Source organism: Mustela erminea, chromosome 1 (genome assembly GCF_009829155.1).
Source record: "Mustela erminea isolate mMusErm1 chromosome 1, mMusErm1.Pri, whole genome shotgun sequence".
NCBI lineage: Eukaryota > Metazoa > Chordata > Mammalia > Carnivora > Mustelidae > Mustela > Mustela erminea.
In genome coordinates, this window is record NC_045614.1 from 194,419,986 (window position 1) to 194,436,397 (window position 16,412).

Consider the following 16,412-nt stretch of genomic DNA (forward strand, 5'->3'; position numbering starts at 1 on the left):
AACCAATTGTGTCATTCTCTGGGTACAAACAAACATCAATATTTTCCTTTGCCCTTGATGATTTTGAAAAAGGACAACTACCTCCGTGTTGACTTCAAACTCCCTAATTAAGTTTTTCCTTCCAGCTTATCTTCCAACTCAGGCAAATGACCCAATGCGCAAAGTGTCCTCTGATGGCAATCAAAGCTACCACCTTAAGCAGTAAGAACTGCCCTGAGCCAGCAAGACCCATGTGGACTGACCCCAGGACAGTAATGGATTTGGCCTTTACTGCCCACCTGCATGTACCCACACATTTCCCTTATATAAACCTGGAAGTATCCTCAGCACTTTGGAGACAATCTTTGAGATGCTAATCCACTGCCTTCCTGGTGTTGGCCTCACTGGAATAAATCTCTTTCTTGCTTCACTACCACCTGCTTCTCTGCCTTTGGATTTTGCCAGAGGCAAGTGATGGAACCTGGTCTGTTTGGGAACACGCCCCCCCAACCCCACCCCTGCCCAGAGCCAGGTACTCCTGCACCCCTGCGTCCCAGCTACAATTCTAATGTTCTGGGGTTAAGAACCACTGAATCAGACCTACAATCAAGTTTGATCTGAATTAGCCAATAAAACATTATAGTTACAATTTCAAACTGTTAAAGATCCTAAAAAATCACCATCTAGTTACAGAGGAATACAAGCTGAAGATTTAAGGAATGCTTTCACCTTAATATAAGGTCTGTATTGGAAATAAATGTGGTTATTCTCTCCACATTTTATGTTTACTTCCTTATAAAGCCCAGCAGTGTTGCGAGTGGAAAGAAATGAGTAACACCTATTAAAGAGACCTTTCACGTTCAACCACTTTCTTGTCTGCTAGAATAGGAGTGAGTTCTCAGCCTCTCAGCTTGTTTTCCGAGTTTACACAATAATAAAATACACACAATGACCCCTCTTACTCTTCCTTACCAGCTGATTATTTAATACTGATTAGCTTTGAAATGCAAATAGCCCTATCAAATAGCAAGCTACTCGCCCTTGCCGGGACTAAAGCCGTATTAGAGTGAAAGCTAAAACCATTTTAGGCAGACAATATAGTCCGGCCAAAGGCTCCTCAGAGATCTCCAATTTTTTCAGGATTATATTCAGGATATGAAATTCTTTGTACTGGCTAACACATAATCTTTTCTCCTAAATGCATTAACCCTTTGCTGACCATTAGCTGAACTTTCAAAGCAAACCTAATGCTTTCAGTATTTGTGTTTACATAAAAAATGACGAGAGAATTTGTACAGAAGAATCTTATCTAGGTATTACCTTAGGACCACCACTTGTTTGTCCTAAACAGAGAGGAAAACTTTAAAGCTGCCCTCTACCTTTGAGATTACCTAATTCACCCTGTTCAGTTTACAGATAAGCGCTAAGGGCTAGCCTGCCTTTACTAGGTCGGTATTTGGGCCGGAGGAAACAGGGTTGGGTTGCTCAATGGTAAATTCCTGGTGGGGTGGAAACTGAGCTGGCACGGGCAGGCGGGTGTCAAACCAGTTGGAGTCCCTGGCCTGAAATTCAAGGCTCCAAAGGAAGAATGAGAGGCTGAGCAGGGCCTAAAATAGGATATCAAGACTACAGCTGATTTCTCAAAGCAGCAGGAAGGAATGAGCCTGTTGCCCAGTCTCTGGGCGGCACACGAAGAGCCCTTGACTGTCCCCACCCTGCCCCCGACAGAGTCAGGTGCTCAGGTCAGACTGGGCATTCCTCTGGGGCTACCGGTGCCAAGAAACCAGATTAACATCTCAGTGGGATAGCTTAGAAATGACATAGGCTTGTGGTAGAAATGCAATGCCTGCCACGCACTAGGGAAGCCCCATTCCGGTCCTTTCTCCTTAAAAATAGCTACTATCATAGCCTTCTGCCTGGTGGTTGCCAGGGTCTGCCGGGAGGAGAGAATGGGGAGTTACTGTTTAACCGGTGCAGTTTCGGTTGGGAAAGATGAATAAGGTACAAACAGATGATAGTAATGGTTGCATGAGGGGCGCCTGGGTGGCTCAGTGGGTTAAAGCCTCTGCCTTCGGCTCAGGTCGTGATCCAGGGTCCTGGGATCGAGCCCCACATCAGGCTCTCTGCTTAGCAGGGAGCCTGCTTCCCCCTCTCTCTCTGCCTGCCTCTCTGTCTACTTGTGATCTCTGTCTGTCAAATAAATAAATAAAATCTTAAAAAAAAAAAAAGTAATGGTTGCATGACACTCTGACGGTACTTGCTGCCACCGAACTGTGCACATAAAAAATGGTTAAAATGGTAAATATTATCTATATTTTACCACAATAATAAAAAAAACCCTGCCATTAGTTCTTCACTCACCAACATGTACTTTTGAATAAATTTCTTATTGTTGTTTATTTAATTTAAAAACCTCCAAGAAATTCAGGAATTCTATGTTTGAGGAAATCATTAGCAGACTGAAAATCACTTGATATAGAGAGTCAAATCACTGAGAAAAATCTATTTTTTTTTTTTTACATTTTGTCAGAAGCAGTTGGTAAACAAAGAACAAAAGAACTGTAAATTTCAGAGAGCTAAAGTGTTCTCACAACCCTGAATAAAAATATTAGTTCCTAACATTATTTCCCCCGCCCTTTCCCAAAAAGATTTTTAAAAATAAGTAAATAAATAGCAAGGAACTGTCTTGTAAGTATTCAAAACTTGCCAAAGAAGGGAGAGGGGGGAGGGCTGCTTTTTTGTATTTCTTGCTGGGTGTCATTTAATTGTCATTTTACAGCCAAGGAAACTGAGGATTAGAGAGGTTAAGTATTTTGCCCAAAGTCACACAGTTAGGAAGAACAAGGTCCAGACTAGAATCTAAAGCAATCAGACTCCAACTCCTCACTGTTACCAATTGGTTCTTCACAGGCAGATGTATGTCTTGCTTCAAGCTATGTGATAATCATAAATAATGCAGTAGGGATGCGGGCAAGGCAACGACATTGAGTAATGCCCCAGACAACTGAACTAAATTGCTTCTGAATAGTGGGAGCGTCCTCATGAAGCACTCCATCTGGAACCTCCCTCTAAAAGCAGGCCATGAATAAAACCCTCCCACCACAGCAGTGGAAGCAAAGGAAACCATGTGCAGAGAGCAAGAGACTCATACTACGTACACAGAGCTGGCTGGAGCAAATAGAAACAAGTATCAAGAACAATCAGCACGTCCTGGGTGTAAACTGAGTGTTTCAGCTTGAACCTTGAACAGCTGTACACAGACAGCATTTATACAGTTTCTATTTCCTGCCCCCAGCCCCGTTCCAGGAAGTTCCCAGCCTGGCGTGAAACTATGATACAACCCAGGGTGAAGACTGGTATGAGAGTTTCAAAAGGACCAGCAGGTGGATGAGAGCCAGATCGAGAGAGCAAGTAGAGAGCTGCTTATCTTACTTTCAGCTAAAGGCTTTTCCAACACCCTACTGCAGAAGGGTTGAGTCAACCCTTTGTGACTAGACATAGTCTAAATAACTTCATTCCGCTTATATTTACAATTAGGTGAGCCAGGCTTCGGGTAGAACTATGGGCAACAGCAGCCATAAATTTGTATTTCCCCAGATCTGCTTTTATTTCTTTGGGAAGTCCAGTTTTCTCATATCCTCCAGAATTCGTCTAAGGGGAACGGGAGACTATTCTTCCATAAGCAACTTGGTCAAGTTCTTGGGACCCTGTTTCTCCTTTCCTTCTCCACTTCACTGCCCGTATTAGACAGGACTCTGGTAACTCCCCATCTGCTGAATGGCAGCAGTGATGCCGGTGTTTGCTGAAGGTGCTGTCATTGGTACTGAGTGTGCAGCTGAGGGCCCGACATCTGGATGTAGAAGACAACATTTTGCTTTGCCCGATCTATGAAGTCAGAGGGCCTGGCTTCAAATTCAACTCTGCCACTTACCAGGCATATTAATATGAATGGGTGTCTGTGCATTTAACAAATGGGAATTTTAACAGCCCTTACCTGATTGAATTGTGATGTGATGCACATAAAGCCTTTAGTTAACATTACTGAGTGCTTATTAGAAACAGTCTCAGTCTGTTCAGGCTGCTGCTCTAACAGAACATCATCGATGGGGTGGCTTATAAACAACACAAAATTACTTCTCACAGTTCTTGGGGCTGGGAAGCCCAAGATCAAGGTGCTGGCAGATTCAGGATCTAGTGAGAGCCTGTTTCCTGCTTCATAGAATGCCATCCTCTCACTGTGCCCTCGCGAGCTGGAAAGGGCAAGCAAGCTCTCTGGGGTCTCTTTTAGAAAGGCATTAGTCCTATTTCATGAGAGGCTCTGCTCTGATGACCTAATCTCCTCCAAAACGACCCGCTTTCCTGTACCATCAGGTTGGGGTTTAGGATGTCGACAAAGGAATTTTGAGAGGACAGAAGCATTCAGTCTATAGCTTGAGCTAAACAAGGTACTAAGATTGTTTTTACTGGTAAGAAGCAAGGGGAAGATGTTGCTTTCTGCACTCCATACAGTAAGTAGCTCTGCCCCCTTTTTACCTTCATCTTGAAGAAGAGAACCCAAAAATGAAAGAAAAGTTTTATTCAAAGATCTGATTTTAAAAGTATCCCTGAACTGAAACAAAAACTGAATCTCCAGGAAAAAGAAAAAAATCACCTCTAAGAAAATCCGATATAGAACATTCAACTCCCAAACTAAAGAGCTTCAAAAATAAAGATTTTTTTCTAGCCATCTAGTTTTTATAGGTAAACTACTAGCAAGGGAAGGAATTCAGGCTGCTTTCCTACTTCTCTATGGTAATACTCAACACCAGAAGGAAAAGAACAGTATTAGCCAGCTTCCAAGATGATCTTGCATGATCTCCATCTCCTGGTGTGCAAACTCTTGTGTAGTCCACTCTCTCACCTTAGCAGGGTTGGACTGTGTGACCAATAGAATCCTGCAGAGTTAGTGGTATGTCACCTCGAAGACTGGGTTATAAAAAGGCACTACGGCTTCAGTCCTGGTTGTACTCTCACCTTCTCTTGGGTAGCGCATTCTAGGGTAGGTTATGCAAAGGTGAAGGCAAGGAGGAACTGATGTCGAGTGCTACCAGTCAGGGAACAACCATATGAGAGAGCCATCTTGGAAGTAGATGTAGGGCCTGTGAACCCTTGAGATGACACAGCTTGAACACATTAACAGGAGATCTGAGCCATAACGACCCATCCAAGCCACTCTCGGATTCCTGACACTCAGAGACTGCATACCACAACAAAGGTGTGTTGTAAATAGCTCAAATATTGAGTGACCTGTTACACAGCCATAGATAACTAAAACAATCCTCAAAAAGAGAAGTAAAGTGTGACCCAAGAATAATCGATTCAGAGAAGACAGTATTCAAAAATAGAAGTAACAGAGGGGGGCCTGGCTGGCTTAATCCGTGGAGCAGGTGACCCTTGATCTCGGGCTTGTGAGTTTAAGCCCCACTTGGGTATAGAGATTACTAAAAAATAAAGTCTTAAAATTTTTCTGAATTAAAAACAAGGAACAAAGTAACAGGTAGATATTGTCATAAGTCAAAAACATTAGGCAACACAACACCCGTTAAAAGAACTACTTGGTAAGAAAAATGAGCCAATTATGAGATTGAAGCAAGGAGCTCAGAAACAAGAGAAACTGGTGAAGAAAATGACAGTGAGAACTGGCTCTGTTAAAACGGAGAAATGACACTAAGTCACTATGGAAATTTTGCTAGACTGGACAATAAATGTTAAAAATCATGAAATGTATAACTATGATAATAATAGCCTAAATAAACAACACTGGGAGGATTCGCAGGAGTGCTAAGGTTCTTGATCTTCTCTGAGCAAGATGCTAAATACTGTCAGCTAAAATATAAAGATTTTATTAAAAAATAAGCACAATTCCAACCTCGTTATATTTTTCGTAAGTCCTTTTCACAAGTCTTTTAAAAATATTACCTCTCGAAGTACCTGGGTGGCTCAGTTGGTTAAGTGTCTGCCTTCAGCTCAGCTCCTGATCCCAGGGTCCTGCGATTGAGCCCCTGCTCCAGCTTCCTGCTCAGTGGGGAGCCTGCTTCTCCCTCTCCCTCTGCCCCGCTTGTGCTCTTTCTCTTGCTCCATCTCAAATCAATAAACAAAATCTTAAAAAAGAAAAATATTATCTCTTGTTGTGAAGAGCTATGTCCTGATGCCCAATTTCAACAATTCCTTTAGTTTCACTTGTTTCGTTTTTTTATATTGCATACCTGAAGTAAATGCTGCTTAGAAATGGGACTTAACATGATCTCTCTTCTTTCGCTGAAAAACATCGTACTAGTTCACCTACTGTGAACTTCTGGTTCAGGACAGACTTGCAGGGCCAACTTCTCCCAGTCCTGCTTCCCCTTTTGACTGAGGGTCAAGCCAGAGTCTAGCTCCCACAGTCTCATTTCTGGGGCCCCGCTGCATCACTGGCACCTGGGCCTCAGATGGTACTACCCAGTCCAAATCTATGAATCTACCTGAAACCATCCTCAGGTAGAAAACTTGGGGGCAAGGATTAGGGCAATTCGTCTCCCTTTTCGGAAGACCTCTGGGCTCCTGATGTAAATGTTTTCCTTCCACTTCTCAGTTCAAGCTTTGCGCAGTGGCAGTATCGTAGCCAATGAGGTTTATCCGAGGCGCGATTATTGCTAATTGAAAACTTTTCCCACTTCTCAGTTCAAGAGCCGGCTTTAAACTAAACGCCTCTTTTTACCTTTCTCCTATAGTCAGTCCATGCCTTCTAGGATACACAAGGTATAATGATCTGTTCAAAGATGGTCTTCCATCTTTATCCATACAAAGACAGAATGGCAACATCTTTTGCATAACAAGAGGAAAGAAATATTCATGTAATCCTCCCATGGCATAAATTTGACAGATTGTCCTATTAGACAAATCAATAAAAGCTTATATTTATATACTTGTAATTCAGCGGAATGCAGTCAAACACTTTAAACAGCGCTGAGAATTATCATAGTAATGTGATACGCTAGCAATCTAATACATTTTAACTAGTGGTGTTTCAGGAGAATATGTATCTCTATTGTTTGTCAAGAGTATTCCCTTGGTAGTTTAATAGTGGTAATTCTTGATTAATCCTGGTGTTACATGTTGAATGCTTGTCATAATGTCACCACAGAAAGGCAACCATAATGTGTACATCTTTCCAGAGGAGGATAAAATTTCTTCATGTTTTTAAAACTTTTAAATTATTATTATTTTTTAAGATTTTACTTATTCATTTGCGAGAAAGAGAGCACAAGCAAGGGGAGAGGCAGAGGGAGAGGAAGAAGCAGACTCTCTGCGGAGCTGGGAGCCTGACATGGGGCTCCGATCCCAGGATCTGGAAATCATGACCTGATCGAAGGCAACGCTTAACTATCTGAGCCACCCAGGTGCCCCATCTTCACACTTTTAGGGAAGATAAAATGAGTCTGTATTTTTATTTCTTTTATATGCAGATAGCATATGTAAAGAGGACATTTTTACTGCTTAGGATACAGACTCTATGCAATCACACTGTAGAAAACTTTAAAAAAAAACCTTTATTATTTTTATTACCTCTATTTTGTCTGATTAGAGAATTAATATTCACTACAGAAAACTTGGAATATATAGAAAAGCATAAGGAGAAAAACTAATAACCCATACTTCTTCAGCCAGATTTAAGCCTGTTCACATTTTTTTTAAGTTTATTTATTTATTTTTTTAGTAATCTCTACACCCATCATGGAGCTTGAACTTATGACCCCAAAATCAGAAGTTGCAGGCTTTTCTGACTAGGCAACCAGGCACCCCAAACCTGTTAATATTTTAATGTAAGATCTATCAGTATTTTTAAAAAATATATGTATATACCATTTATTTCAAAACCTGAATTCTTTGCACACATTTAATTTTATATTTTGATGTCTTCACATACCATACTGTAATTTTTTTCATCCTATTCAGTATTCTTCTGTGATGTTTTTTAATGGCTGGAGAACCTATACTCTGTTTAACCAAACTCCTATTTCAGATATTTTAAGTTATTTTTTGTGTTTTACTATTATTTACTTCAAGCAATTTCTAGAAGTAGAATTTTATGGCAAAAGTGTCTAGGGGCGCCTGGGTGGCTCAGTGGGTTAAAGCCTCTGCCTTTAGCTCAGTTCATGATCCCAGTGTCCTAGGATCAAGCCCCGCATTGGGCTCTCTGCTCAGCGGGGAGCCTGCTTCCTCCTCTCTCTCTGTCTGCCTCTCTGCCTACTTGTGATCCATCTGTCAAATAAATAAACAAAATCTTAAAAAAAAAGAAAGTGTCTATACATGCTGCAGGCTCATGGTACCTACCTACTGCAAACTGCACACAGCCACTGTCCCTTCCCCTACCCCACAGTAACACTAAACCTCACTCGTGCACTCACTAGAAATGCATGCAAAGGCCTATTTCCAGCACCTTTTTATCATGGGGTGTGACATTTTTAGTATAGCCATTTTCTTTAATTCCCAGTGAAGGATATTTTTTTCCCCTCATATTGCATTGCCTCCTGTGTACTTTATTTTATAACTAGGGTATTCAAATTCCTTAAAGATTTTTTCTTTGAAAACAATTAAATATTAAGGTAATTAGCCTTGTCATGTATTTGCAAACATTCTTCCAGTTTATCATTTTCCCTTTTAATTCTGTTTGACATATTTTGACATACAGATGTTTTAAATTATTTATGTTGTCAATCTTATCAATCATTTCCCTTATGCTTTCTTCCTTTGCTTTTATGTAATTACACAGGAGTGTTCACTCAGTGAAAATTCATCCAGCATACTTATGATTTGCATACTTTTTTTGTATGCATATTTCAATAAAATTTACCAAAAATAAGTCAAAAGTAAAGGTCTTTGAATTGGATTAAATTTCTAGCCCCTAAATATGTATAGGCACATGTACACACACATACACACACATATATATTCCTTTAGTTATTTTATTCATTTTTAAAAATTCTTTAATCCATTTGGGTATGTTGTTATAAGTGAACAAAATATATTATTCCAAACTGTCAGCTAGTTTTAGCAAAATAATGTTCCTCTGACTATGGATAGATTAATACCTTTTGCCCCCCCAAAACTCAGCATCAACATTTGCAAAATGAGTAAGATGGACTGAGCTCTTTGCTTCTCTCTGTGTCTACCTCTGATGAAGTTATATAAATGTTAAATAATAATCAATAGTGATTTAAAGCCATTAAGGGGGGAGAACACTGAATCTAAATATACCAACCGGGCACTTCATCTAACAAGTCCAGGCAGACATGAATAAACAACCTATTAATGGCAACTGTGTTCATACAAGCAAAGTTCAACATATTAAAAAAAAAAAAAAAAAGATGATGAAAATGAAGTACAAAAGCTGTTTCTTCCAGACTTATAAATAGTCTGGAGAAGAAATTACCAGAAGCAGCAAATCTAGCCATATCCAGAGCTGAGCGCCCTCTTCCACCTTCTGTAATGGGAGATCCATTTGGCCCCATTGTTCCTGCACATCCATATAACCCTCCATCACCTCCTGATATTGATCTTGGAAGCTTTACAGACATTGACCTTGTTAGGTACAGACTCAAAATTGAATTACCATTTTCATGTTCATAAAAGTCAATTATCATTTGCCCCTGAGCTCTTCAGGAATTGACACATTCAGTGAGTAAATTTTGGTATTGAAGATTTTTTTTTTTTTTAAGGATTTTAATACCAGAAACTGGACCTAATTGGGTTAGCATAGTAACAAACAAAAGGTAATTCTATTCATTATTACTGAATCACCATTCTTTCTAATGGTTCTCATAGTCTCCTCTTTGGAGAAGCATATGTTGCCATCACCTAGCCTAGCAACTATATTCTAGAATCTTTAGCTCTTGCTGTCACTGTCATGACCCCCTACTGCCAACTAGAGTAGGAAATTCATGGAGGCACCTATGTTTCCTCACGATTATGAGGACCACCACCCACCACAGTAACCTGAGGTACTCTCTTAATTCTTTGGTCTTTAGAACATAGGGTTTCATAAAATCAGAATATATCCCCTGTGATTCAACATCCAAGTGCTCCTGGAATTCTGGATATTAATGTTCATTAAAGGCTCATAACAGCTATTAACATTATTGACAAGAAAACCCATGTTCATTGCTAAGGGCAGGGGTCAGTAATGAGTTGTACTTTGTACTTACTATCAGGCACAGACTGCCATTATCAATTAATATTTGTTTTCTGTCTCTTTAATCTCAGGACATTTGCCTGGGGCACCTGGGTGGCTCAGTTGGTTAAGCGCCAACTCTTGATTTCAGTTCAGGTCATGATCTCAAGGTCATGAGACTGAGCCCCATGTCCTGCCTCTGTGCTCAGCAAGGAGTCGACTTGAGATTCACTCCCTTTGTCACTCCTCCTGCTTGAGCTCTCTCTCTCAAATAAATAAAATAATCTTCAAAAAAAATTCTAGGGGTGCCTGGGTGGCTCAGTGGGTTAAAGACTCTGCCTTCAGCTCAGGTCATGATCCCAGGGACCTGGGATTGAGCCCCACCTCGGGCTCTCTGCTCAGCGGGGAGCCTGCTTCCCCACGCCCACCCCCACCACCTGCCTCTCTGCCTACTTGTGATCTCTGTCTGTCAAATAAATAAATAAAATCTTAAAAAAAAATTCTAGTATGCCTGGTTTGTATGTCTGCTTGTACCTCATTTTGAGTAAGGGAAGTCAGGAGTGAAAAAATGAAAACTGCCTTCCACCTTAATACTGACCATTCAAACACAGTCATGCCATTTTGACTGTGTTACACTCCAGATATCTTATAATGAATTTTATTTTCTACTAAATTAAGGCCTGATTTACTCCAAGACTAAATCTTCTCCAGGAGCACAGAGACCTGTCTTCTTGCCTGAAAACTATAATGGTATCTATCACACATTCATTAGAAAAAAAGAGAGTATTTAAAATCTATTAATTTTTGAATAGGTAATACATTCATATAACATGACTTTCAAAAGACATAAAAGGATATAGAGTAAAAACTTAGTTTTCCTCCTATTTTCTCTTAGCCACCCAAAAATCCTCCTCAGAAGGAATAACTATTATTGGTTTTTTTATTTATCTTTCCAGGAATAATGATCATATGCATACACACATATATTTCACACAAATGGTGGTATATGCTAGATACAGTTTTATATCTTTTCTTCAATTAACAAAATATCCTTGATACAGTTATTTAATGGAGAACGATATATTAGGGCAACCTGGGTGGCTCAGTCGGTTAAGTGTCTGCCTTCGGCTCAGGTCATGATCCCAGGGTCCTGGGACTGAGCCTCCCATCGGGCTCTCTGCTCAGCGGGGAACCTGCTGCTCCCTCTCCCACTCCCCCTGCTTGTGTTCCCTCTATTGCTGTGCCTCTCTCTGTCAAATAAATAAATAGAATATAAATAAATAAATAAAACTGTGATTGCTAAAATCCACATGTAGAAAGCACCTACCAAAATTAAGCAGATCCAAAGGAGTTGACTCATGCTGTGGTCATCTGAACCTCCAGATTCAGTTATGGGTCAGAACTAAGGACAGGCAAGTGAGGCACTCATCTCAGGAACAAAATTTAAAGGGATGTGAAAAAAAGAAAAACCTGTCATTTAAAAAAAAAAGTATTTTAAAACACATTTTTTAAAAATCAAAATTAATGTAAAAAAATCCATGATCGAAAAAAATATTGACTTTTAAAATAAAAATAGGATCCTGCTGTGCACTTACATCACCTACCTCACTTGCCCCCCTTTAATCCCAGCTCTGAGACACCTTGGTTATGAGAGCAGATAAATTCTATAAATTTTTTCTTTTCCCATCCAGGTAAATTTTAGGTCTGTCATTTCCAACTGAGAGAGCTCTATCTACTACACTACTTCACATCATCAGAGCAGTGCATGATTTAATGCATGTATAGCACTTAGCAAGAACTTGATGCACATGTAAATATTGGTTGTTTCGGCTGCTGTTATTCTCAATGAAATGTCACCACCCCTCCCCTACAACTTTGAAATATTCCAAACTCCCACACAAATTTTTGCAGATATCTTCAAAATTATAAAAACAGTCCTATCTCCATGAGTCCTGGGGAACAACCCCAGGTTTGCGCTCTGAATCCCACACAACATGGGTTCCCAGGTCAAGCTGCCCACTAGCTGCTCCTGGCAGATGATCAAGTATGGCAGTGAAACAAAGGCAGGCTCGTTCGTCACTAGTGACTTTGGCTTGAGGACTCCTCATTGGAGTCCTTGCCTGAAACATTTAGAACTGCTCTGCGTTCTAAGCCTCTTCCCAGCCTCCATTCCTTCCTCTCCTCTCTCCTTCACAGGTGTCAGAAGCTCTCTCAGCAACTCTATTCCCTCTCTCTCCATTTATCCCCAAAGGCATTTTCCCCAAGAAATTTCATGTACTTCTAATCCTGTCTTGACATCGGCTTCTTGAAGGACCTGAACTAACACAGGTCATAATCATCTTTTCGTTCCTGTGCGCACTTCTCTCCCAAATGACTCAGACCATGTAGAACTACCAGCCTGTTAAAAATAATACAGACACAGAGAGACAGACACACACACACAGAGAACCCAAGACCAAAACTTCTTGGGCAGCAAGTTAGTCTTACAGACTTGGCAGTATTCCTTAGGGGAAGCTGGGCTGTGGTGAAAATCACCAGAACCACAAGCCTGGCCAATAGGCAAGAAGCTCAATCATGGACAACAGTTTCTCCTCTTCACCCACCTCCCCACTTTTTTTTGGGGGGGGGGCGTCATTTATTTATTTAAATTACTTAAGAAATAGAAATGATCCCAGTATTTTCTTGCTTTATTTTCTGAAACACCTATATTCTTGCCACTCCAAAATTGGAGTTTTTGGCACAAAAACCACAGTTCCCCTTCCCCATTATTCCCCACTATTCCCAGTGATTCAGGCAACCACATAAGAACCAGGTAAATCAAAGATGTTGCCACCACATACTCTCTTTTGAATTCATAGGTCCTCTTGGAAAATAAACAAAGGAAAATAATTCTCGGGCCTTTACGAGTTGCTTTATGATACCTACATTGACCAGCTTCTGTTTAAGAGAGAGGCTCTGTCTCGGTAACAGACCAGACTGCTGCCTGTCTTGACCCACAACATGGGCAAGAACCAAAAACTTTCACACTACATCCCCACCAGGGAGTTACCAGGCATTTTTTAAGACATAACTCAGTCATAAGAGCTATCCGGTGACTCTAATCCACCACAATGAGAGAAAGTATTCAGGTCAAAATATAAAAGGTCAATGCCATGCCAGAAATCTTGATAAGCCAAAACCAGTAAACCAAAAAGCCTCCTTCTCAAAGCGGAGCAGGCATGGGGGACTATGATGTTTTTTTGATATTGCTTTTGTTCCAAGGTCATGATGACATCATGGTAATTATGGCTACTGTTTCAATACTGGTTAATTTTCCTAGCTATTGTTAATCTCTCCCACAACCATTAACACTCCTGCGCTACAAATTGATAACAGTTACTGCTTCTGGAGGAATTCGAGATGACTGGCAGGCCATAAGGAAAAAAAAAAAATATATATATATATATTTATATCCTTTACTTAAACTGAAACCATACAATAGCATTACCCACTCAACAAACAAACAAAATATAAAACAGACTGTTTTGAATTTTAAATGGCCTTACCAGAATCAAATCAAAGTTTGTAATTCACCTAATTAGGGAAGATACTTCTCTTAGGCTGTTCAAGCTGCTATAACAAAAATACCACAGATTGGGTGTCTGAAACAACAAACATTTCTCACAGTTCTGAAGACTGGAAAATCCAAGAAACAGGCACTGGCAAATTCATTTCCTGGCAAGGAACTGCTTCATGGATAGTCTTCTTCCCACTGTGTATTCACATGGTGGAAGACGCTAAGGAACTATAGGATGGGGTGCTTTGGGGTCTCAGTGGGTTAAGCCTCTGCCTTCGGCTCAAGTCATGATCCCAGGGTTCTGGGATTGAGCCCTGCATTAGGCTCTCTGCTCCAGGAAGCCTGCTTCTCTCCCTCTCCCTCTGCTTCTCCATCACCACTAACCCCCCACCCCCACCCCCGGGGCTTTTTCTCTCTCTCTCTCTATTTCTCTGAAATAAACAAATACATATTAGATACATAATTTTTTTTTTTAAAGGAACTCTAGAGTGTCTTTTATAAAGGCACTAATTCTATTCATGATGGCTCAACCCTCATGACCTATTAATACCCAAGGGCCCACCACCAAATACCATCACATCAGGAGTTAGGATTCAACATAAGAAATTTGAATGTTGGGCGCCTGGGTGGCTCAGTGGGTTAAGCCGCTGCCTTCGGCTCAGGTCATGATCTCAGGGTCCTGGGATCGAGTCCCGCATCGGGCTCTCTGCTCAGCAGGCAGCCTGCTTCCTTCTCTCTTTCTCTCTCTGCCTGCCTCTCAGTGTACTTGTAATTTCTCTCTGTCAAATAAATAAATAAAATCTTTAAAAAAAAAAGAAAAAAGAAAAAGAAATTTGAATGTCACAAACATTCAATCTCCAGCGATACTATTCTTCACAACACTTTTACAATGGTATATTAGTTATACCACCTGCCCCAAGAACACCTGGACTTCTCTCCTTCACAACCCTGAATCCTAATAATGTCACCCATTCCTCCATCAAGAACATGGTATTTCAATACAACTATGGAATCTCTTTCATAATACTTTCTTCCACAAGGCTGTCTAAGACTGGTAACTCCCTAACTGGCCTCGACCAACCTGTACTCACTTTCCAGCAAAATGGGACAAGGTCAAAATTTCCCATAGATCTCGAAAGACAGTGGCTCTTTGGCACTTCAGGTGTTAACTTTAAATTCCAATAAATTGAATACAAAATCATATATATGTGCACTTATTGTTTTCTCTAGTGTGACAATCTATAACTTTAATCATATTGTCCATGTAGTTAGTAGATAACCAAAAAAACTTAGGAACCATGTAGCAGATGTTTTGACGCCAGGCATAGATTTACTCAGCATTTACTCTTCCCATATTTCCTGTGGGGAAAAAATCAGTGACTGAGTGATGATCCTGTCTGAGGGCCTTCCCAACGGCTTGAGAGTGCTGGACCCCTGAAGGACAGATGGAGAATGCTGGGGAGTTAATACCCCAGGCACAGCCTCCAGCCATCAACAGATGGGAGTTGGTAAATAAACACCCAGCTCCTTATCCTCAGATGGGAGAACTCAAAGACTTAATCTGTATAATCTACCAGGATCTCCCACTGGGATTGATCCATTGGGTCATTCTGCTCATCAACATACCTACTGTTGGCTTTTTTCCATGGTTGTCTCACTTCCCTATTTCCTCACTTGTGTTTCCTGAAATCATATTCTAAATAAAAACTTGCACTCACATCTGTACCTCAGGGTCAGCCCAACTCAAACCACTACTCTACTGGTTCCAATACAGATCATCCATTCTGGCTATCACTTGGTTCATCTATACTCTAACCAACCAATAAAATCAGAATGCTTGCTAAATGGGTCAAGTTCTATATTCCTCTTTGGAAACCAGCTATGTTTCACTGATTCCCCCCTGTAATGATTACATTAGAACCTTGTCAACAAAAAACATCCTGGAATGCAAGGATTTCACTAGACAAGGAAAAGCTTTATTGCCATGCAGCTTGCAAACCAGGGGAAGGACAACCTTCAGCTGCAAACTGAAAGTACACTCAAAAGGGGAAGGATTAGGCTCAGGGTTAAATGGGCAAAAATTGTAAGTTCTGTGCCCTTTATGACTTAAGTCCCAAACTGCAAGTGTCATGAATGGAGTAATGAGGATAGAGTTCATTATTTCTGGTAGCACTTTCAGGATGTGGCAGGCGTTTGAGAGCATGACAGGATGTGTTGCAGAGGTCTTTCTGCAAATTTTGCTGAATTTTGTGCAAGCTTGCCACCTTAGGTTGTGCTGACTAGTTTTGTTCCACATGGTCATTCAACCTGTTTAAAAATTTTGTCTATCCGTTGTATTGTCTAATTATTGGGGTCTTTTGTTCTAACCTGACTTTGTATTTAACCTCATTACATTCCATATCGCAGTAGAGGTAGCTGATGGAGAAAATACAATATTCTTCCTAAAATCTTAGGCTTCTGTGTCTAGCACCACACCACATATGATCATCTCAACAGATGCAGAAAAAGCATTTGACAAAATTCAACACCCTTTCATGACAAAAACTCTCCACAAAACTGGGGATAGAAGGAAACATCCTCATCTGATAAAGAACATCTATGAAAAACTCAGAGTTAACATATTTAATGGTAAGACATATTTAATGTTTTAACATATTTAATGGTAAGAGACTGATTATTTTCCCCCTA

General features: G+C 40.5%; 1 long non-coding RNA gene and 1 pseudogene across 3 annotated transcripts in view; one reads left to right on the forward strand and one right to left on the reverse strand.

The window, feature by feature from the left end:
- The window catches only part of LOC116595979, a 105,142-nt gene that overhangs the window by 73,744 nt on the left and 14,986 nt on the right, over positions 1-16,412 (reverse strand). The window lies entirely within an intron of this gene.
- LOC116581034 lies at positions 6,594-6,788 on the forward strand (annotated as a pseudogene).